Source organism: Canis lupus, chromosome 1, assembly GCF_011100685.1.
Source record: "Canis lupus familiaris isolate Mischka breed German Shepherd chromosome 1, alternate assembly UU_Cfam_GSD_1.0, whole genome shotgun sequence".
Taxonomy (NCBI): Eukaryota; Metazoa; Chordata; class Mammalia; order Carnivora; family Canidae; genus Canis; species Canis lupus.
The window spans coordinates 101,536,622-101,556,809 of NC_049222.1; the positions used below are offsets into that span (position 1 = coordinate 101,536,622).

General features: G+C 42.3%; 1 pseudogene; it reads right to left on the minus strand.

Annotated features, from left to right (window-relative positions):
- Window positions 1-4,854: 4,854 nt before the first annotated feature.
- LOC102155579 lies at window positions 4,855-19,715 on the minus strand (annotated as a pseudogene).
- Window positions 19,716-20,188: the final 473 nt, after the last annotated feature.

Sequence of the window (20,188 nt, forward strand, 5' to 3'; positions counted from 1 at the left end):
AGGATCGGAAGCCCGGGAGGAAAGTACGTTTTTTAAAGCTTCAAGATTTCAACAGAATACGCGTATGTGTGAACTTTCTGAAGGACAGTGTCTGAGAGACGGCAAAACCGGGATGTACAGAAGACTTGGGGACTCCCACGACCCCGAAGCGCTTCCTGCCCCCGGGGTCACTGGAGGTCACGGCATTCCCCCCATCACTGGTGCAAGATACTTCTCACTTCCCCAGTGCCTCTTTTTAAACAGAGGTAAATTGACTACCCTTCTTCTCATAAGCTTTTAAAAATGTCTGACAATTGAAACAAAAACCACATCATTCGATATGGTCCTCAACATATGAAGGGTAAACACCCAAGCCAATTGTATTAAAAGAATAGTGAGTGTGTAAAGGAACCTAATAGAAGTAAGGTTTCTACACTGCACTTAAATTGCTAAAATACTATTGACAGGAGATTGTGATAATTGCACGTGCATATTTTAATACCTACAACAGCAACTTAAAAAGAAAAAGGAAAAAAATATACCCCCAACCCTATACGTGAATCAAAACTGAATTATAAAAAATGTCCAAAGACTGAAAAGAAGGCAAGGAAACCCCCTTTCCTCACTCCCACAAAAAACAAAACAGAAAAACAAGAACAAGAAACAGTGAAAAAATTAAAAATCAAAGAAGAAAAATAACATTATCTATTCCTAACATATCAATAACTACTTCAAATATAAATGGTCTAATATATCAATTAAAAGACACACTGTCAGAGTGTGAGGGGAAAAAAGCAGGACCCCTCTATATACTACCCACAAATAATTTACCTCAAATATAACAATACACATAGGTTAAAATGAGAGATGGACAAAGATAAACCATTTAGTAATAAAGAATCCAGCAGTGGCTATATAAATATTAAATAAAGTATATTTCAGAGCCATGAAAATTAACAGGCACAAAGAGGAATATTAGTTACATAATGATAAAAGTCAATGCACTAAAAAGATATAGCAATCATAAATGCATATGCACCAAACAAGAAAACATTCAAACACACAAAGCACAAAAGGTAATAGAACAGAAAGAAATAGACAATTACACAATTCTAGTTGAGGATTTTGACAGTCCTTGTTCAGTGATTGATAGAAACACTAGGCACAAAATCAGCAAGGATACAGAAAATCTGTACACTACCAGCAGAATCTCACATTTATCGAACACTCCACTCAACAACAGAATATAAATCTTTTTCAAGCACCCGTGGAACATTCTATAAGGATGTTGTTTATGGTTCATTTGTTTGCAGATCATAAAACAAGCCTCAACATATGTAAACATTTTGAAATCACACAGAGCATGTACTAAGAACACAAATGAAACTGAAAATAACAGAAAAATAAAAAATATTCCAAAACACTTAGAAGGTGCACACTTCTAAATAACCCATGGATCAGAGAGGGAGTCTCAAATGGAATCAAGAATTTTTTTTAACTGAATGAAAGTGAATTCAAAACAAATGAAAGTTTGCAGGATGGAACTTCAACAGTGCTGAAAGAGAAATTCATAGAACCAAATGCTTCTTACACTAGAAAAGAAAAACTCAAGTTAATAATCTAATCTACATCTCAAGAAACTACAGAGTGCTAAATAAAACTAGAGAGAGAAGAAATTGAGAATAGAAATAAAGGAAATCAATGACATAAAAAGCTAGTTCTTTGAAACAGTCAACAAAATTGATAAAAATCTAAGATTAATAAAAAATAAAAAGCATTTCCAATATAAAGAATAAAACAGGAGATATAAGCACAGATATTCCTATCATGAAAAGAATAATAAAGGCATACTTCAAAGACTTTCACAATTTAATTAGAAGCTTAGATGAAATGGAACAACTTCTCTAGAAGGGCATTCTATCAATATAAAGTAGATACTCTTAATAGTCCTATACCAATTAGGCTGATTCAATATATGATTAAAAATATCCCAAAGAGGAATCTCCAGGCCCAGATGATTTCACTGGAGAATTCTATCAAATATTTAAATAAGAAATAACACCAGTTCTACAAAATCTAATCCAGGAAAAAAAGAAGAAGGAAGAAGGGAGAAAAGGAAGAAGAAGAGGAAGAAGAGGAAGAGGAAGAAGAAGAAGAAGAAGGCGGCGGAGGAGGAGAAAGAAGAAGAGGAGGAGTAGGAGGAGGAGAAAGAGGAAGAAGAAAAGAAAGGAAGAAAGAAAAGAGGAACACTTTCTAGTTCATTCTGGGAAGCAAGAAGTGGTCAGACATCAATACCAATACAAAGAAATTAAACTATACACCAATATGCTCATGATTTTAGGCCCAAAATTCTTCAACTAGATATCATAAATAGACTATTGATATATTAATAATATTCCATGACCTGGTACAGTTTATTGCAGGAAGGCAAGGCCAGTTCAACATTCAAATCTAGCCAAAGGAATCCATCATATTAACAGGCTACAGAAGAAAAATCACATCAACCAAAATAGAAAAAGCATGTGGCAAAATTCAACATCCATTCAAAATGAAAGCTCCTAGCAAATTAAGAGGGTGACTTTCCACTAGATAAAGAATATCTATATAAAGAGAGAGACAAACCAAAAAACAGACTAACTATAAATAAGAAATAGATGGTTATCAGAAGGGAGGTGATGGGGGGAGCGGGAATGGGTGAATTAGGTGAAGGAGATTAAGAGTACACTAATCTTGATGAACAAAGAGTAATATACGGAACTGCTGACTCACTATATTGTATACCTGAAACTAATATAATGTAGCATGTTAACTATACTGGAGTTAATTTTTTTTTTTAATTTATGATAGTCACACAGAGAGAGATGAGAGGCAGAGACAAAGGCAGAGGGAGAAGCAGGCTCCATGCACCGGGAGCCCGACATGGGACTCGATCCCGGGTCTCCAGGATCGCACCCTGGGCCAAAGGCAGGCGCTAAACCGCTGCGCCACCCAGGGATCCCTGGAGTTAAGTTTTTTAAAAAAGTAAAACAAAATAACCCACAGTTATCATTGTATTTAATGGTCAACAAGGAATGCTTTCTCCTTGACGTTATTAACAAAGCAAGTATGTCCTCTTTTGCCACTTGTATTCAACATTGCACTGCAAGTTCTAGCTTGTACAATAAATACAGGGAAAGGGAATGAAAGAGATACAGATTAGGAAGAAGGCTAAAGGTATTTGCTGATAACATTATTGTTTAAGAAGAAAATCTTCAGGAATCCACAAAAAAGTCTGCTAGAATAAGTGATTTCAGCAAGGTTGAAGAAAATAAGGGCAACATAGCAAACTAATCATATTTCTCTGTTAACAGTAGTGATCATGTGCAAACTGACATTAAAAACTCAATATGAGGGATGCCTGGGTGGCTCAGCGGTTGAGCACCTGCCTTTGGCTCAGGGCATGATCCTAGAGTACTGGGATCGAGTCCCGAGTCCCACATTGGGCTCCCTGCATGGAGCCTGCTTCTCCCTCTGCTTATGTCTCTGCCTCTTTCTCTCTGTCTCATGAATAAATAAATAAAATTGTAAAAAACAAAACAAAACAAAACACCCTCAATGTGATGTATAACGACTCTAAAAAAAAGTGCCTAGAAAAAAACTAACAAAATATGATCCAGATCTACAAGTGGAAAATTATAAAATACTGACACAATAAAAAAGGATCTAAATAAATGAAGAGACATACCATGTTCATGGACTGAAAGAATCAACATAATAAAGATGCCCAATTATCACCAAAATGATCCATAGACTAATGTATGTTCATTAAAATACCAGCAAGAGGGGGACCCCTGGGTAGCTCAGCGGTTTGGCGCCTGCCTTGGGCCCAGGGTGTGATCCTGGAGTTCTGGGATCAAGTCCCATGTCAGGCTCCCTGTATGGAGCCTGCTTCTCCCTCTGCCTGTGTCTCTGCCTCTCTCTCTCTCTCTCTGGGTTTCTCATGAATAAATAATTTAAAAAAAAAAAAGACTTCTTACACATGACATGAAAAGGAATAAGAGACTGTTTCACCATAATGCCATGAATCAATGTAACAAAAGTGGCTTGGCCTACAATGGCAATACAAAAGTACACATGTGGTGATTTAAAAGGCCCTGAGGAGGGTTCAAAGTGAATGCATGATTATTTTAACATCTTTCTTCACAGCATATTTCTTAATGTGAGGTAATACTATCATGGGTAGCTCAAAAAAATACCAAGGAAGGAATTCCAAAAGACCCTGATAAAGGGTACTAGTCAGTTGTTATACTAGGACTAAGGCCATGGTAACAACTGTGAAACTCACAGATACCTGCAATGTGCACATGCCCATTTCATCGTTAAATTTCTAGTCAATTTCCTCATTAGTGAATCTTCATGCAATCTTTCGCAAGATTAAAAATGAGATTCCTTCTCTGTGCTTTTTCTGAGTTTATCTTTTTTTTTTTTTTTAGCTTAATTTAGCTATGTGCTTTATTTTATTTAGGCTCTCATTCAACCCCTAGAAGACAACTGACATGGACTTGGGAGAAGCCTCTCTAAGGAGGATTAGAGAAGCTTAGGAATTGCAATCAGAAGGAAGAATTCATATTCATCTGGGAAGTTCACACAGCTACACTGCCATCCTCATTACACAGAAAAAACAAGTAGATTAAGAGCAAGTATATAAGTGGTAGGTAGTTAAATACACATGAAAAAATATTTTATTTTAAAAAATCAGGTTTGGGATCCCTGGGTGGCGCAGCGGTTTGGCGCCTGTCTTTGGCCCAGGGCACGATCCTGGAGACCCGGGATCGAATCCCACATCGGGCTCCCGGTGCATGGAGCCTGCTTCTCCGTCTGCCTGTGTGTGTCTCTGCCTCTCTCTCTCTCACTGTGTGCCTATCATAAATAAATTTAAAAAAATTATTAAAAAAAAAATAATAAAAAAAAATAAAAAATCAGGTTTAAGAGTGTGGTACATGGGCCCATTGTATCTCCTGAAATATAACAGTATTTCATAAGTGAAGCCTTCATATTTCTTGTTAAGACTCATGCTACTCAAGGGTAGAGATGATGCCACAGAACAAAGACTTAAAATAAATGTTTTCAGACACATCCTAAATGTTCAACTGTCCTGGCAATGGACAGCAGTGAAAATATATGTAAGATAAAGTGGACAAAGCTCTCTCATCTCTGAAACAACACTCTCTCCCGTCAAATAAGATAAGGAACAACAAACTGCTATAGGCTTGTCACAGAAGTCTGAAAAAAAACCATGCTTACATTTCTTTCTCTTTTATGTCTTCTCCTCCTCTGTTTAAATATCCCTGAGATAGTTTTTCAGTGTACACTGAGGAGAAAGATGTGGCTGATGGTTATGCGAAGTGCATAAGAATGACTGGATCACACTCCTGGATAAATTTTCAGATGTAGAATAAGGCTCTAGACTGGGGTAGATTTCCAGTATGACTCCTTAGATGACAAATGATATCTTGCAACAGAAGGATTTTTTGTCCGGAAGGAAATCGAGGAATTTCTCTTTGATATGAATGATCAGATTCTGAGTAAGAAGTTTCCTCAGTAGTTACATTCAAGAATCTTTCCCCAATAGAAGCTATCAGGGAGTGACTAAGGACTGCCCATTTGTGAAGGTTCTTCCTACTTCCGTTGTGCTAACAGAGTTTCTCCCGGTATGAATCCTCTAATGCTGAGGGAGGGAGGAGCTGCAACTGAAGGCTTTTCCACACGCACTGCACTCATAGGGCTTCTCTCCAGTGTGGATAATGGAGTGTCAGCTGAGGCTTGTGCGCCAGCAGAAGGATTTCCCACACTCCATGCATTCGTAGGGCTTCTTTCCACTGTGAATCTGCTGGTGCCTTGAGTGGCGACTGAAGGCCTCCCCACACTCCATGCACTCATAGGGCTTCTCTCCAGCATAAATGCTGATGTCGAATGAGGTCTTTCCTCATGCTAAAGGCTTTCCCACACTCTTTGCACTCAAAAGGTTTTTCTCCAATGTGAGCCCTTTTATGCAAGATGAAAGTGTAGCAGTAGGTAAAGGCCTTTCCACACTCATTGCACACACAAGGCTTCTCCCCAGTGTGGATAATGGCATGTCGAATGAGGTTTGCTCTCTGGCAAAAGGCTTTGCCACACTCCATGCGTTCATAGGGCTTCTCACCACTATGGATCCACTGGTGTCTTGTGAGGTATGACTGGCGATTGAAGGCCTTACAACACTCCATGCACTCATAGAGCTTCTCCTCAGTGTGGATGCTAAAGTGCCAGATGAGATCTGATCAATTGCTAAAAGTTTCCCACACTCTTTGCATTCACAGGGTTTTTCTCCAGTGTGGGCCCTTTTATGCAAGATGAAAGTAGAGCAGTGGGTAAAGGCCTTTCCATACTCACTGCATATATAGGGCTTCTCCCCAGTGTGACTCCACTGGTGATGCCTGAGGTGTGACTGGCAGTAGAAGGCCTTCCCACATTCAAGGCACTTGAATGGCTTCTCTCCTGTGTGGATGCTGTAGTGCTGAATGAGGTCCATGCTGTCGCAAAAGGCGTTCCCATATTCATTACATTCAAGGGGCCTCACTCCATTGTGAACCTGCTGGTGCCAGGTGAGGTGTGACCTACAGTTGAAGGCCTTCCCACACTACATGCACTCAAAAGGGCTTCTCTCCCGTATGGATGATGTAGTGTCGAAGGAAACTTGTCGTATCACAGAAGGCTTTCCTACATTCTTTGCACACAAAGGGTTTTCTCCAGTGTGGCTTCTGTTATGCAAGACTAAATTGGAGCAGTGGGTGAAGGCCTTTCTACATTCACTGCACTTATAAGGCTTCTCTCCAGTGTGAATCCGTTGGTGTTGTGTAAGGCGTGACATGCAGTTGAAGGCCTTTCCACACTCCTTGCACTCGTAGGGCCTCTCCCCCGTGTGAATGATGTGGTGCTGGAGAATGTGTGTGCTCTTGCTGAAAGTTTTTCCACATTCAGTGCATTCATAGGGCCTTACTCCAGTGGGCATCTGCTTATGTTGAACTAGAAAGCAATTCTTCGTAGACACTTTCCCAAATTCCTTACACTTATAGGGACATTTCCGTTCATGAATGAAGAGATCTTTCAGTCATCCTTGCGGTCACATTTGTGCAGAACGTGTTCTGGGGGGATCAGATCCTGCACAGTCCTTGAGTGTAGACCATCATCTGTCCCTAAACCATCATGTTCAGGCTTCATGTTCCCAGGGAGCTTCTCCGTTTGGGGGTCTATCCCTGGTTTCAACTGGCCTTCCAGCACTTCTGATAGCCTATCCTGATTCTTGCCTTGCCTCAGCTATCCCCCAGAGTTTGCTGAGTCAGTTGATCCTGTGGGGAGACTTCCTCAGACAAGGCAAGGTGAGAATGAGAAAACTCTGTGGTCTGGGGTTTTGTACCATAACCTGAAAGGAACACAAGGTACAGCAGGGCTTATTACAGATGGCAACACAGAAAAGTAAAATTTCCATTTCAGTAGAAATAAGAAGATGAAAACAGTGGCTCCATGCCTGCCATGTTTTCAAATCTCTGAAATCCAGTTTGAAATTTCTTTTTGGATCTTGAATTCTTGAAACCTTTGAGGGGAAACCAGAGTGAGAGGAGAGGTGAGGGACATACTGGCAACTAGGGACAAATACACAGGGTAATGACACTGCATGTGTTGGGTTTGCTCAAAGCAAGAACATCTCCAGATGCTATAAGAGGCCAGTGAAGGGGCACCTGATACAGCCTGCACAGCAGCCAGGAAGAAATCAAGGAGGGTTCCCAGAGAGGGAGTACAAGAAGTTGCTGTAAAGATAAAACAAGAAAGCCATTTCAGCCTTAGTTAACAGAATGAACAAAGGCAGAGTCTTCCAAGACTCAAGGAACCTACAATGCAAGAGGATGGGACTGGTAAGAGTGTGGCCCCGACTTGGGATTGGTGTTCTCACAAGAAACACAAAAGCATTTGGGTCTTCTCAGTGCCACCTAAGGATGGAAGAAGAGACTCATATCTGCACACCAGGAATAGCTCCCCAACCAGACACCAGATCTGCAAGCACCTGAGTCTTAAACTGTCTTCAGAACTCTTGGCATTCTTGTTATAGCAGTCCAGACTGACTAGACAGTTGGTATAACTAAAGGTCTCATTCTTGAGTTCAGTGATGTTAAGTGTATTATTTTCAAAAAGAAATGAATGAGTAAATAACTTAGTAAATACATCAATTAACTAAGGTCATTTGTGAATCACTGATGACAATCTGTCATAAACCAAGGTTTATGATCAAAATTTGTACCTGAGGTCCACTAAACAAAAGTTAGAGGTCACAGCAAAATTATGGTTAAGATCATGGTGTCTAACCACCAAAACCCTAGGCCCACGCTCCACAAGAACTCAAGATTAGCCCTGTGGCACCTGTCAAGGCACTCAAATTCCATAAGCCCTCGTTTTGTCTTCTAAAAAGGAAAGCTAAAAATAGAGCCTGGCCTGTAGGACTCTGTGAGGATGAAATGAAATCCTGCATTTACCATGTTAACTATGTGAACCACATTCAGTATGATGCCAGACACTGAGGTTATTTATGGGTTAATCCCATAATGGGGTTAAATAATACACACCTGGGACCTAATTAGGAAGCATATAAATTGACAGCGTCAGAATATGTGGATTAATCTTGAAGAGTATTGAAGAGTAAAAAGAAGAGTCCATGAGATGCCTGATGAGCCAACATTAGAGCCAATCAGAATAAGAAGACAAAGAAGGTCCCGGGAGATTAGGGGCAGAGACTCCAAGAGGACCAGATGCTTATGACACAATCTGAAAAGTCTGCTGCATTATGAATTCACACAGCATGGAGGTGAAGAGTATTAGCTGGAGCCAGAACACTTGGCACAAACTCTGCCTGTACCAAGTGAGCTGATACTCAACAAATTACTTAGCTCTTCCCAACTCAATTTCTTCGTCTGAAAAACTGAGAGACTCTCAGTTTCTGCCTCACAGACTGTCCTGGAGGTTAAATAAGAAAGTGCCTGTGAAGTGGTCACATAGTGCCAGCCACTGGAGGACCATTCAGTAAACTTCAGGCCATCACACATTATCACTGCTGTATTTGAAAATGAGGACCAAAGCAGTGACTATATGGAAAACTTTCAGGGCTGTGGTACGGAGGAACCCCCTCACAGGGCCTCAAAGCACAAAGAGAACGATGTTACCACTTTCACATGTGAAACTGGGAAAACTGCTTGGCAGTTTCCAACAAAGCCAACCTGTCCTGGAAACACACAGAATCCACTCCTGGGCTGCCCGGGTGGCTCAGCAGTTTAGCGCCACCTTCAGCCCAGGGCATGATCCGAGAGACCCGGGATCGAGTCCCACCCACATCAGGCTTCCACATGGAGCCTGCTCCTCCCTCTGCCTGTGTCTTTGCCTCTCTCTCTCTCTCTCTTTCTCTCATGAATAAATAAAATCTTTTTTAAAAAATTCAAAAAGAAAGAATCCACTCCTAACAGAAATCAGTGGTTATCTGCACCAAAACACGTAACAAGAATATTCTCAGCAGCATTAAGTTGAAAACCACAAGAATGCCTGCCCAGAAGGGAAGGGATAAATAAACAGCAGTTTTCAACACAATGAGGTATTACACTAGATTGAGAGTGAACAAACTCCAACTACATGCAACCACATGAAAAGACTCTCACAGACATAACAATGGTCAAAAGGAGACAGAAATACAGATGAAACAATCGATAGTCAAAGCAAATTCATGCTGATGGTCTCAATAGGGATTACCTAGCAGAAGGGGCTACTGAAGGCACAAGACCTTGACGAGGTGCTGGAAATATTGTACAGCGGTCCCCTTTATCTGTGGGGGATATGTTCCAAGACCCCCAGTGGATCCCTGAAAGTGCAAGTAGTACCAACCCTATATATAAAATGTTTTTTTCCTATATATACACTCCTATAGTAAAGTTTAATTTATATATGTGGCACATAAAAGATTAACAAAAGTAACTAATAATAAAATAATTATAACAAATACTGTAATAAAAGTTACGCAAATGTGGTCTCTCAAAATATTTTATTATATGGCACTCATCCTTCTTGTGATGCTGTGAGATGATAAAATGCCTACATGATGAAATGAAGTGAAGTGAATGACACAGGCCTGTGACATAGCATGAGGCTACTGGTGACCTTCTAATGATACATCAGAAGGACGATCATCTGCTTCTGGACTGTAGTTGACGTTGGGTAACTGAAATCACAGAAAGCAAAACCACAAATAAGGGGGCACTATGGCATATATTAAATATTAACATAGGTGGTGGTTATATTGGTTTACACATATACAAAGATTCATAAAGCTGACCTCTTAAGATTTTTGCACAATAGAGAATATGAGTTACAGCTCATTCAAAAAGTGCAAGAAAATGGGGATCCCTGGGTAGTTCAGCGGTTTCGTGCCTGCCTTTGGCCCAGGGCGCGATCCTGGAGTCCTAGGATCGGGTCCTGCGTCGGGCTCCCGGCATGGAGCCTGCTTCTCTCTCTGCCTGTGTCTTTACCTCTGTCTCTCTCTCTCTCTAGGTCTATCATAAATAAATAAAAATAAATCTTTTTTAAAAAAGTGCAAGAAAATAATAGTAAATGGGAGAATGGAACACGAGTGTAGAAATCTCTTGCAAGAATGAGACAACTTTTCCAAGATTGGTTATACAGGGAAAGCAGTGTTGATACCAGTGTGAAGACACTGGAGAGCCATAAGCCTTTTTTTTTTTTTTTTTTTGCCATAAGCCTTTTTAATTTACTTCCCCCTAATGTGATGTAACCAGGCATATTTTTATGTTGAGCAGAGAATGGATAAAGTAACAGAAGAGGCAGAAAAGAAGAAGCCAGTTTGCCCTGAAAAGGTGTGATCTGCAGTGGCACCAGTTACCATGCCTGACATCCCCAGTGCCTCAGCAGCCCAGATTAGGGGAATAGAAGGCAAAATGTTACCTTGAAGTTTAAGCAAACAAGGGGGGCACGAAGACATGGAGCAAGGGAGTGCTTCTGAGGGCCTGACATCTGGAGAATGGGTGTATGGAGAAGGTGAGAAAGGGTGGGATGCAGAATATAGTTTGTTTCCTTGTAGTTCAGAAGGAAATGTGAGATACTGTCATTATTCATTAGGACTAATAGTATTATGTGAATAACGCTAGCAGCTTACTTTTGCTGAGCCATTTACTCACTATGGGCCAGGGCCAGTGTGAACCAGTTTCATGAACAATCTGGTACATCCTCAAAAAACTCAATGACTCATTTAGAGACAGAGTATAGCAGACTACACTCACAGAACCATTTGTTCCTTTCCTTGGACACATAGCTCAGCCTCATTTCCCAGCCCCAGATGTCTTGTTAGTGGAATGTGAGGAGAAATAGTGTATATAGAAGTGGGTATGACATCCTCCTTTCTTCTCTCATTTCCCCTGTGCTAGCTAGAAGATGCCAGGACAATGTGCAAGTCTTACGCTGATGATGGGAGGTACCTGGTTCCCCAATAACTATGTAGTACACAGCTCCAAACTGACCTACATGGTCCCTGGGTAAGAAAAGTACTTTTCATATGCTGAGCCACCAAGATTCTGGAATATGCCTGTTAGAGCAGCTAGATTTACATTGTCTGAATTTATATATAAAGGCACAGTGAGATCATGCACCTTCTACAGGCCACAAGGCTGCTGTGTGTCACAGCTAGTTTTTAAGCCCAACCAGCTGGAGCTGAGAACCTGAACTCATTATCTAATAGGTCCTACATGCCCACAGGAGCACTGGAGACTGGGGAGCACAAAAAAGACTGGTGGTTAAAAGGCTCAATGGATCCTAAGCCTCTAGAGAGGCCACAATAATACAACTTCCACAAATTCCAGAGGCAGTAATCACTGTGCTATCTGCAAGCTGCCACAACCCCGATCTGGCCAACTGTTGGCACCTACCTGGGCAGGAGTTAGGGGAGAGGCCTCACTTTAATGTCCATAAATCTGGGCTGTGCTCCAATGGGTAGATCAGCTTTGGTTTGGGCAAAGGACAGCCTGTTAATGGAGAAAGAGAAAGGACAAGAAATTCTGGTGAGAAGAAACCTCTCAATCTAGATTGGAACTTTAGGATTTGGAGAAGGCCTCACAGAGAAGCTGCTCCCATCCATGCAAAGTGATGTGACTTGGAAACCAGCACATAAAACACCATAGTTGGGCCCCCAAAACTGTAGACATTAGTGTTGGCTCCATAGATAACCACCAATTCCCTTTGATCTACATCCTGTAGAATCCGAACATTATTCGGACCTAACTCCTAAAGGTGCTTTCTAATAAATCCAATCAGGGGCTTGATATTCCACACATCAGCCATATCTGGTTCGCTTGGTTGCCACCACAGACTAATTTACACAAAATCTCTGGGGTGAAGTCTGGGCATCAGGAGATTTTAAATACTCCATAGGTGATGGCACCCCACCTGGTTTTCATCATTTCACAAATGGAATCCCTGATCATTGATAGTCTGAGGTAGGCAGAGTGGCTGGGTACTCTGAGTAAAGAGAAGGGTTTATTCCAGGCAGAAAGGCTGGAAGACAAAAAAAGGAATAAGGACAACAAATAGAAAACAGTGACAAACATGGTAAATACTAATCCCAGAAAATCAACATCACTTGGAACATCAATGTTCTTCTAAATGCTTCAATTATAAGACAGAGACCAAAATCTAGTTCTGTAAAAAAAAAATAAATAAATAAATAAATAAATAAATAAATAAATAAATAAAATCTATAAGCTTCTAGCCAGGCTAAGAAATGATGTCAGAATGAATCAAATAACAAGAACCAGGGGTGCCTAGGTGGTGTAGTCAGTTAAGTGTTCAACTCTTGGTTTTGGCTCAGGTTGTGATCTCAGGGTTTCAGTCTGCTTGAAATTCTCTCTCTCTCTGCCCTTCCCACTGTTTTCTTTCTAAAATAAATGAATACATCTTTAAAAACACACACACACACACAATAAACCCAACTAGAGATTGTCTATAAGAAATCCACTGTAAATATAAAGACATGTACATGTTGAAAGTAAATGAATGGAGAAAAATACACTAATATGTTAATAAAACATGCTACTACTAATCAAAAGAAAGGAAGTATACCTATACAATTTCAGACAGAGCAGACTTCAAAGGAAGGAAAGTTACCACAGATAAAGAAGGCATTATATAATGATAAAGAGGTTAATTTGCAAAGAAGACATAAAAATCCTTAATCTGTATATGTCTGGCAACGTATCTCAAACTATGTGACACAAAAACAGAGAAAATGACAAGGAGAAATAGATGACTAAACTATCAAAGCTGGAGACCACACTATCCCTCTTTTGAAATGGACAGATCCAGACAGAAAGTTAGTAATGATGTAGCTGAACTCAAAAATACCATCCATTAACTGGATATAACTGACATCTACAGTTTACTTCAAAAACAGAATACACATTCTTCTCAAACTCACAGGGAACATTCACCATGATAGATCATATTCTGGGTCATAAAAACACACTTTAACAAATTTTAAAAAGAATAGAAATCATAAAATATCTGTTCCCCAACCATAAAGTAATTAACCGGAAATTAATAACAGAAAAATAACTGAAAAATCTCCAAATAGGTAAAGATTAAACTTACACTTTTAAATAACACATGGGTCTAAGAAGCAATCTCAAGAAAGTAAAAAATATTCTGAATTAAATGAAAACAAAAATATAGGGTGCCTGGCTAGCTCAATTGGAAGAGCATGTGACTCTTGATCTTGAGATCATGAGTTTGAGCCCCACATTGGGTGTAGAAATTCTAAAAAAAGAAATAAATAAACTTTAAACAAACTAAAAAGCCAAAAATACAACTTAACAAAATTTGTGGGATGGAGCAAAACAGTGCTTAGCAGGAAATTTATAACACAGAATGCATATTTTTTAAAGGAAAGATCTATAGTTAAATAAATTTCTACCTTAGGCAACTAAGAAAAAGAGTAAATTAAATGCCAAATAAACACAACAAAAGAAATAAGAATTAGAGCAGAAATCAGTGAAACTGAAAACAGAAAATAGAGAAAAATCAACAAAACCAAAATCTAGTTCTGTAAAAAAGAAAAAAAAAATCAATAAAATCAATAAGCTTCTAGCCAGGCTAAGAAAAAAATAAGAAATGACACAAATTACTAGTATCAGAAATAGAACAGAGGACATCACTACAGATCCCATAGACATTAAAAGGAAATTAAAGGAATACTATTAACAATTTTATCCTCACAAATTTGATAACTGAGATGAAGGAACCAATTACTTGAAAGACACAATTTGCTAAAACACACACAAGAAGAAACAGATAATCTGAATAGGCCTATATCTATTAAGGAAATTGAATCAATAGTTAACCTTCCAAAAAATAGGGACGCCTGGGTGGCTCAGTGGTTGGGCACCTGCCTTTGGCTCAGGTCGTGTTCCTGGGATCCAAGATCGAGTCCCGCATTGAGCTCCCTGCTTGGGGAGCCTACTTCTACTTCTCCCTCTGCCTGTGCCTCTGCCTCTCTCTGTCTGTGTCTCTCGTGAATAAATTGATAAATCTTAAAAACAAAACAAAACAAAAACCCTTCCAAAACATAAAGCACCAGGCCCAGTTGGGTTCACTGGTGACATCTACCAAACACTGAAGGAAGAAATTATACCAAGTCTCTACATTTTCTCCCAGAGATAGAAGCAGAGGGGATATTTACTAACTCAATCTATAAGGCTAGCATTACCTTAATATCAAAACTAAACACATAACAGAAAAGTATACACAGTATCTCTCATGAACATAGACATAAAAAGAATCCCCCACAAAATATTAACAAATCAAACCCATCAATGTATAAGACTATATACCACAACCAAGTGGGATTTACCCCAGATATACAAACCTGGATAAAAATTTAACAATCAATTAATATAATCCATCATATCAACAGGCTAAAGAAAACCACACAATTATATTGATAGATGCAGAAAAGCATTGATAAAACCCAACATCCATTCATTTAAAAAGAAAGAGAGAGAGAGAGAGAGGGAGAGAGAGAGAGAGAGAGAGAAATCTTGGCAAAATAGGAATAGAGGCAAATGTCTTCAACTTGATAAAGAGTATCTACAAAAATACCTATAGCTAACATCCTACTTTAAGGTGAAAAACTTGGAGTTTTCCCACTAAGATCAGGAAAAAGGCAGGATGTTCTCTCTAACCATATTTCAACATTAAGCTGAAAGCACCAATTAATACAACAAGAAAAAGGTATACAGATTGAGAAGGAAGAAACAAAATTCTTCATTTGTAGATGACATGATCATCTACATGGAAAATCCAACAGAATAAAAAGAAAAAAGACCTCTAAAACTAATAAGCAATTATAGCAAGATTGTAGGATACAAGGTTAATGTACAAAATGCCTTCACATATACCAGCACTTAACAAATAGAAGTTAAAATTGGGGATCCCTGATTGGCTCAGTGGTTTAGTGCCTGCCTTCCGCCCAGGGCGTGATCCTGGAGACCCAGGATCAAGTCCCACATCAGGCTCCCCACAGGGAGCCTGCTTCTCCCTCTGCCTGTGTCTCTGCCTCTCTCTCTATCTGTGTCTCTCATGAATAAATAAATAAAATCTTTAAAAAAAAAGAAGTTAAAATTAAAAACATATTACCATTTACATTACTCCCCAAATGAAATACTTAGGTATAAATCTAAAAAAATATATACAAGATCTACATGAGGAAAGCTACAAAACTCTGATAAACAAAATCAAAGAACAAAATAAATGGAGCAATATTTCATGTAGATGGATAGAAAGGCTCAATATTATTGAGATGTCAGTTCTTCCCAATTTGATCTGTAGATTCAATGCAATCCCAGTCAAAATCCCAGCAAGTCATTTTGTAGATATCAACAAACTGATTCTCAAGTTTATATGGAGAAACAAAAGACCCTGATCTCCTAAACACTACAGCAAGAAGAAAACAGCAAACACTCCTATGTGGGGCCAGCAACCTGAGTCCAAGGAGGCTGAAACAGTGAGAGGGGGATGTGAGCAGGAGGATTCAATCCTCAGGAAACGGGGGTCAGGGGGAGAAGCAGACTTGGTGACACCATTTTATGAACCACTAAGAAGAAAAAACTGGGAATCGCACTTAGCAATTTGGTCAAATAGAGACATGTGCACAAATAGAAAACACCATCTATTCTGGCCAACATTTCACAAAAGAAAGGACTTGTACCACCAAAAACTGCAGAGGAGAGCTTTTCACAATGAAGATGTGTCTTTTAAATTGAACAGATTAAGCTTTATGAGGGACTCACATAGTGACCCCATTTTCCTCATTTGCCAAGGATGGCATGTTGGGAGTAATGAATGAGTGAAGAGGAACAGTATCAGCATACAGAAAGAAGTAAAGACAAGGAACATGGGGCCTTTACACAGCAAGGACTGGGCAGCCACTTCCTGCTGCAAAATAGCAGTGGTAGAAAAACTCATTGTGAAAAGACAGACACAAGCAAACCCACAGAGAGAAGCCAGGAAGATAGCCCCAGTAGCCAGGGCATAACTGTGCTTTTATAAGTTGCTGTATCAGTCCCCCAGGGACCCAGCTGGAATTCCTGCCTTCAGGTTCTGTGAGATACCTCCATCTTCTCCCAGCACATCCTTCTCCTTTGGTTGTGACCAAAAGCAAACTATGTTTCTTGCCTAACCCTCCTTAAGACACAAGAGAGTAGGCAGGAAAAGAGGAGTCTAGAAAATGACTGAAGTGGGGAGGAGGACAGGATGGCTACAGCAGCCTTCATAAGTAGCCAGGCCTGAAGCCAGAGAGTGGAGTGGAGGAGGTTACAGATTTCCCATATGGCAGAGTTAGGGAAGCCTTACCCAGAGACACCAGGAGCCTGGAGGTCTCCAGCATCACCTCCTCATACAGGGTCCTCTGGGCCAGATCCAGCTGCCCCACTCCTCCTGGGTAAAAGTCACGGCCACATAATCAAAGGTCACAGGCATCTGAAAAGTCAGAGGCAGTGTGTTGGTCTTGGGGCTACTGATAGGAATCAGAGTCCATCTCTCTTGATGGCAAGGGAGCAGAGTAACCAAGTACCCTGTGAGGGCTGAGCTCTGCGCTGGACTCAAAGAGGCAGAGATGCTGTTTTGCCTGGAATACAGCAGCATAAAAGAGCCTCCTGGGCAGCCCGGGTGGCTCAGCGGTTTAGCGCTGCCTTCAGCCCAGGGCCTGATTCTGGAGACCCGGGATCAAGTCCCACGTCAGGCTCCCTGCATGGAGCCTGCTTCTCCCTCTGCCTGTGTCTCTGCCTCTCTCTGTCTCTCATAAATAAATAAAATCTTAAAAAAAGAGAGACAGAGCCTCCTATGTGGGAGCCAATGGAGAATACCATGAGGTCAGGACCTTCCTATGTGGACTGTGAGGCATAGAACAGTAAGGGCTTTAAGATGCCACAGGAATGGGAAAAAGTAACAAAGATAATGAAAACAGCAACAATAATAATTACAGCAACAGCAGCTGAGACTCACTGATTATCCTGGGTGATGATGAAGTGGTGGTACCTGCTTGGGAAGTGGCAGGGCCTGGATGGGGTCCCAAAGCCTTCTGTTCCTCAGAGACTGTGTGGGAGAATCCACAATGAGCCATTGCTTTTTCCTACATCTTCCCCTCACTCCCTTTAGTAACTCTGAGGCAACTCAAACTGGCCCACCTGAGTCTCAACAGCAGGTATCCTTGAGGAAAGAATACTTCAGGCCCAGAGGATAGAAGCTGCTGAGGACAACGCAGGCTGTGGCAATAACAGCCTTTGATTTGTCACAGTGTCTGTCCTTGCTGAGAATATGATGGAACATTCAGCAAATGACCACAAAGTCTGGCCCTCCCAGGGTACGTCTCAGCAGATGGGGATACAGGGGCCACGGAAACCACACAGGTCCTCGGGAGACTCCTTCAACAACCAATGTACCTTTTATTGTCCATATACTTCCACTTGCTAAAATGCCACATCCCCACCTCATGTCTAAGGCCACTTACCGTAAGGAAGCCTGCTTGGCTTACTAAGATTACTTCAGGTGTGCCTCCAGGCTTCCCTATCTGCTTTTTGTAGAGAAAGGAGTAAAAATACAGGCTATGAATGTCGACACACTGGTTGTTTCCACTACTTCAGAGCTGCAGTAATTTTGGGCAGGTAACGAAAGCTCTCCAAGCCTCAAGTTGTTCTTGTGCAAAACAGTGATAATAACACAACTCAGAGGAGTTGAGGATTAAATGAGGTGAGATGTTATGCTTGCCTGTCAGTCCACCACAAAAACTAGTTAACACCAGCTATCACATTCCTTTTTGTTACTGTTTTCTCTTTATTCCGACAATGTCCTAGACAAGCTCAATCACCATGCTTAATTCTACCAGGTTCCCTGCACAAAAATACCAGATGATGGGTAAGTAGGAAAGGGGCCATTTTGGACTGAACTGCTAGGAAAGTTCTCTCCGAATGAGTGATATCAGAGCACAGGGCAGAAGGATCAGAGTCCCTGCAAAGTCACAAGGGCAGTAGCCCAGGCAAAGGCCAGTGCCAAGGACCAAGGCTGTGGTCAGGCTGATGCATCTGGGAAGAAGACAAGGCCAGAGGAGGTCGGCAGGAGAACCGGGCTGATACCTGCAGGTCAGGGCAGGGGCTGGATCTGTAGGTGTGGGAGCCCTTGGCAGGAGGCACCTTCCATCCTTCGTGCAGTGACTGGACACCTGCCAAAGACCCGCCACAGCTGTAGGACTGGGATGAAGTGACAAGCCCACGCCACTTGCTGGAAACAAACGATAGGAAGAAGAAGAAATCGGACGGCAGTTCCGGCCTCCAACCTGCCCAGGAGGCACACCCCGGCAGCACAGGCACCCACAGCAGAGGCAGCAGCGCCCAGAGCAAAGTCCACTCAACGGTGCCGGCTCCATCCACACTGCCGCCATCACGGGACCCCGTGCCCGGGGCAGGACCCGCAGGGGCGGCGGCCGAGGGGCCTGCCGGACGCGGCCGACCGCCACCCTTTCTACCCATAGCAGAGTGACCCCGGCGGACTGTCACACTCCGAGCCTCAGTTTCCCCGTGCAAATGCACCCGCAGACCATGGCCTCGCGTCAGGGCTGAAGAGACAGCGACCTGCGCTTCCGCGGGCACTCACGGGACATCCGTTACGGAAGTTGAGGGATGGGTCTCAGGCTCGCAAAAACACAGAGGTTGGACCTACAGTCCTCACCAAGGTACCTTCTCTGCTCCGGCCTCGGACAAAACACCCGCCACCGCCCAAAGACCCCGAAACCGGGGAGGACCCGCCCAACACTGGTAAAAGACAGACGCGTCACAGGGACCGGAAGTCCCGCCCCGCCGGCGCAGGCCGCCAGAAATGCCCCTATCCTGGGCGGTAATTGGCCCGGACACGCGGAGCACAGCCTTCTGGGTAATGTAATTTTCTCCCTTTGAACAACCGACGGTGGGGAACGTTCCAGAAGAGTGCGCGAGACCCAGGGAAACGCCTCGGAGCCGCCTCAGACCGTCTTCACAGTGGGATCAAGGGGCAGGGGCGAGACCGTCCCTAATATGCCCGGAAAAGTCGAGGCTCAGGAGGCGGGTCAGGGCACGTGCCAGGTCCCATAACCAGGCCCTGGCTCGACTCATAACTTCCCCGTGCACCTCACCTCCTAGCAATCCTGGAGTGAGGACGGATGCTCGAGCTGCAAAGTGACTGCCAGGACCAGGACGCCGGAAGCCCCTGCACCGCGGTGCATGCACATCGCCCAACCCCTCTGGGGCCTTCTTAAACTTAGCACCAGCGGCCACGTGCTACGGGGCCTCAACGCGAGGAGGGAGCACCCCGGGGCTGGAGGATCCATGTGCGAGCCCGGAGGTGGGGAGGCCACGCACGAGCAAGGCTAGGAAAGTCAGGACTCCCTTGTGCAGCAGGGTAGATGTGTCTGACGTAGGCACTTGACGTAAGCGTTGGCAGAGGGGTCGTGCGTGGATATGGAGACTGGGGAGCTGTTGCCGTGCATTGCAAGTTCAGGTCTCCACCAGAGAGATTAGATGGAGAAAGGAATGGGCAGGGTGAACCCTGAACCAACCTGGCATTAAGT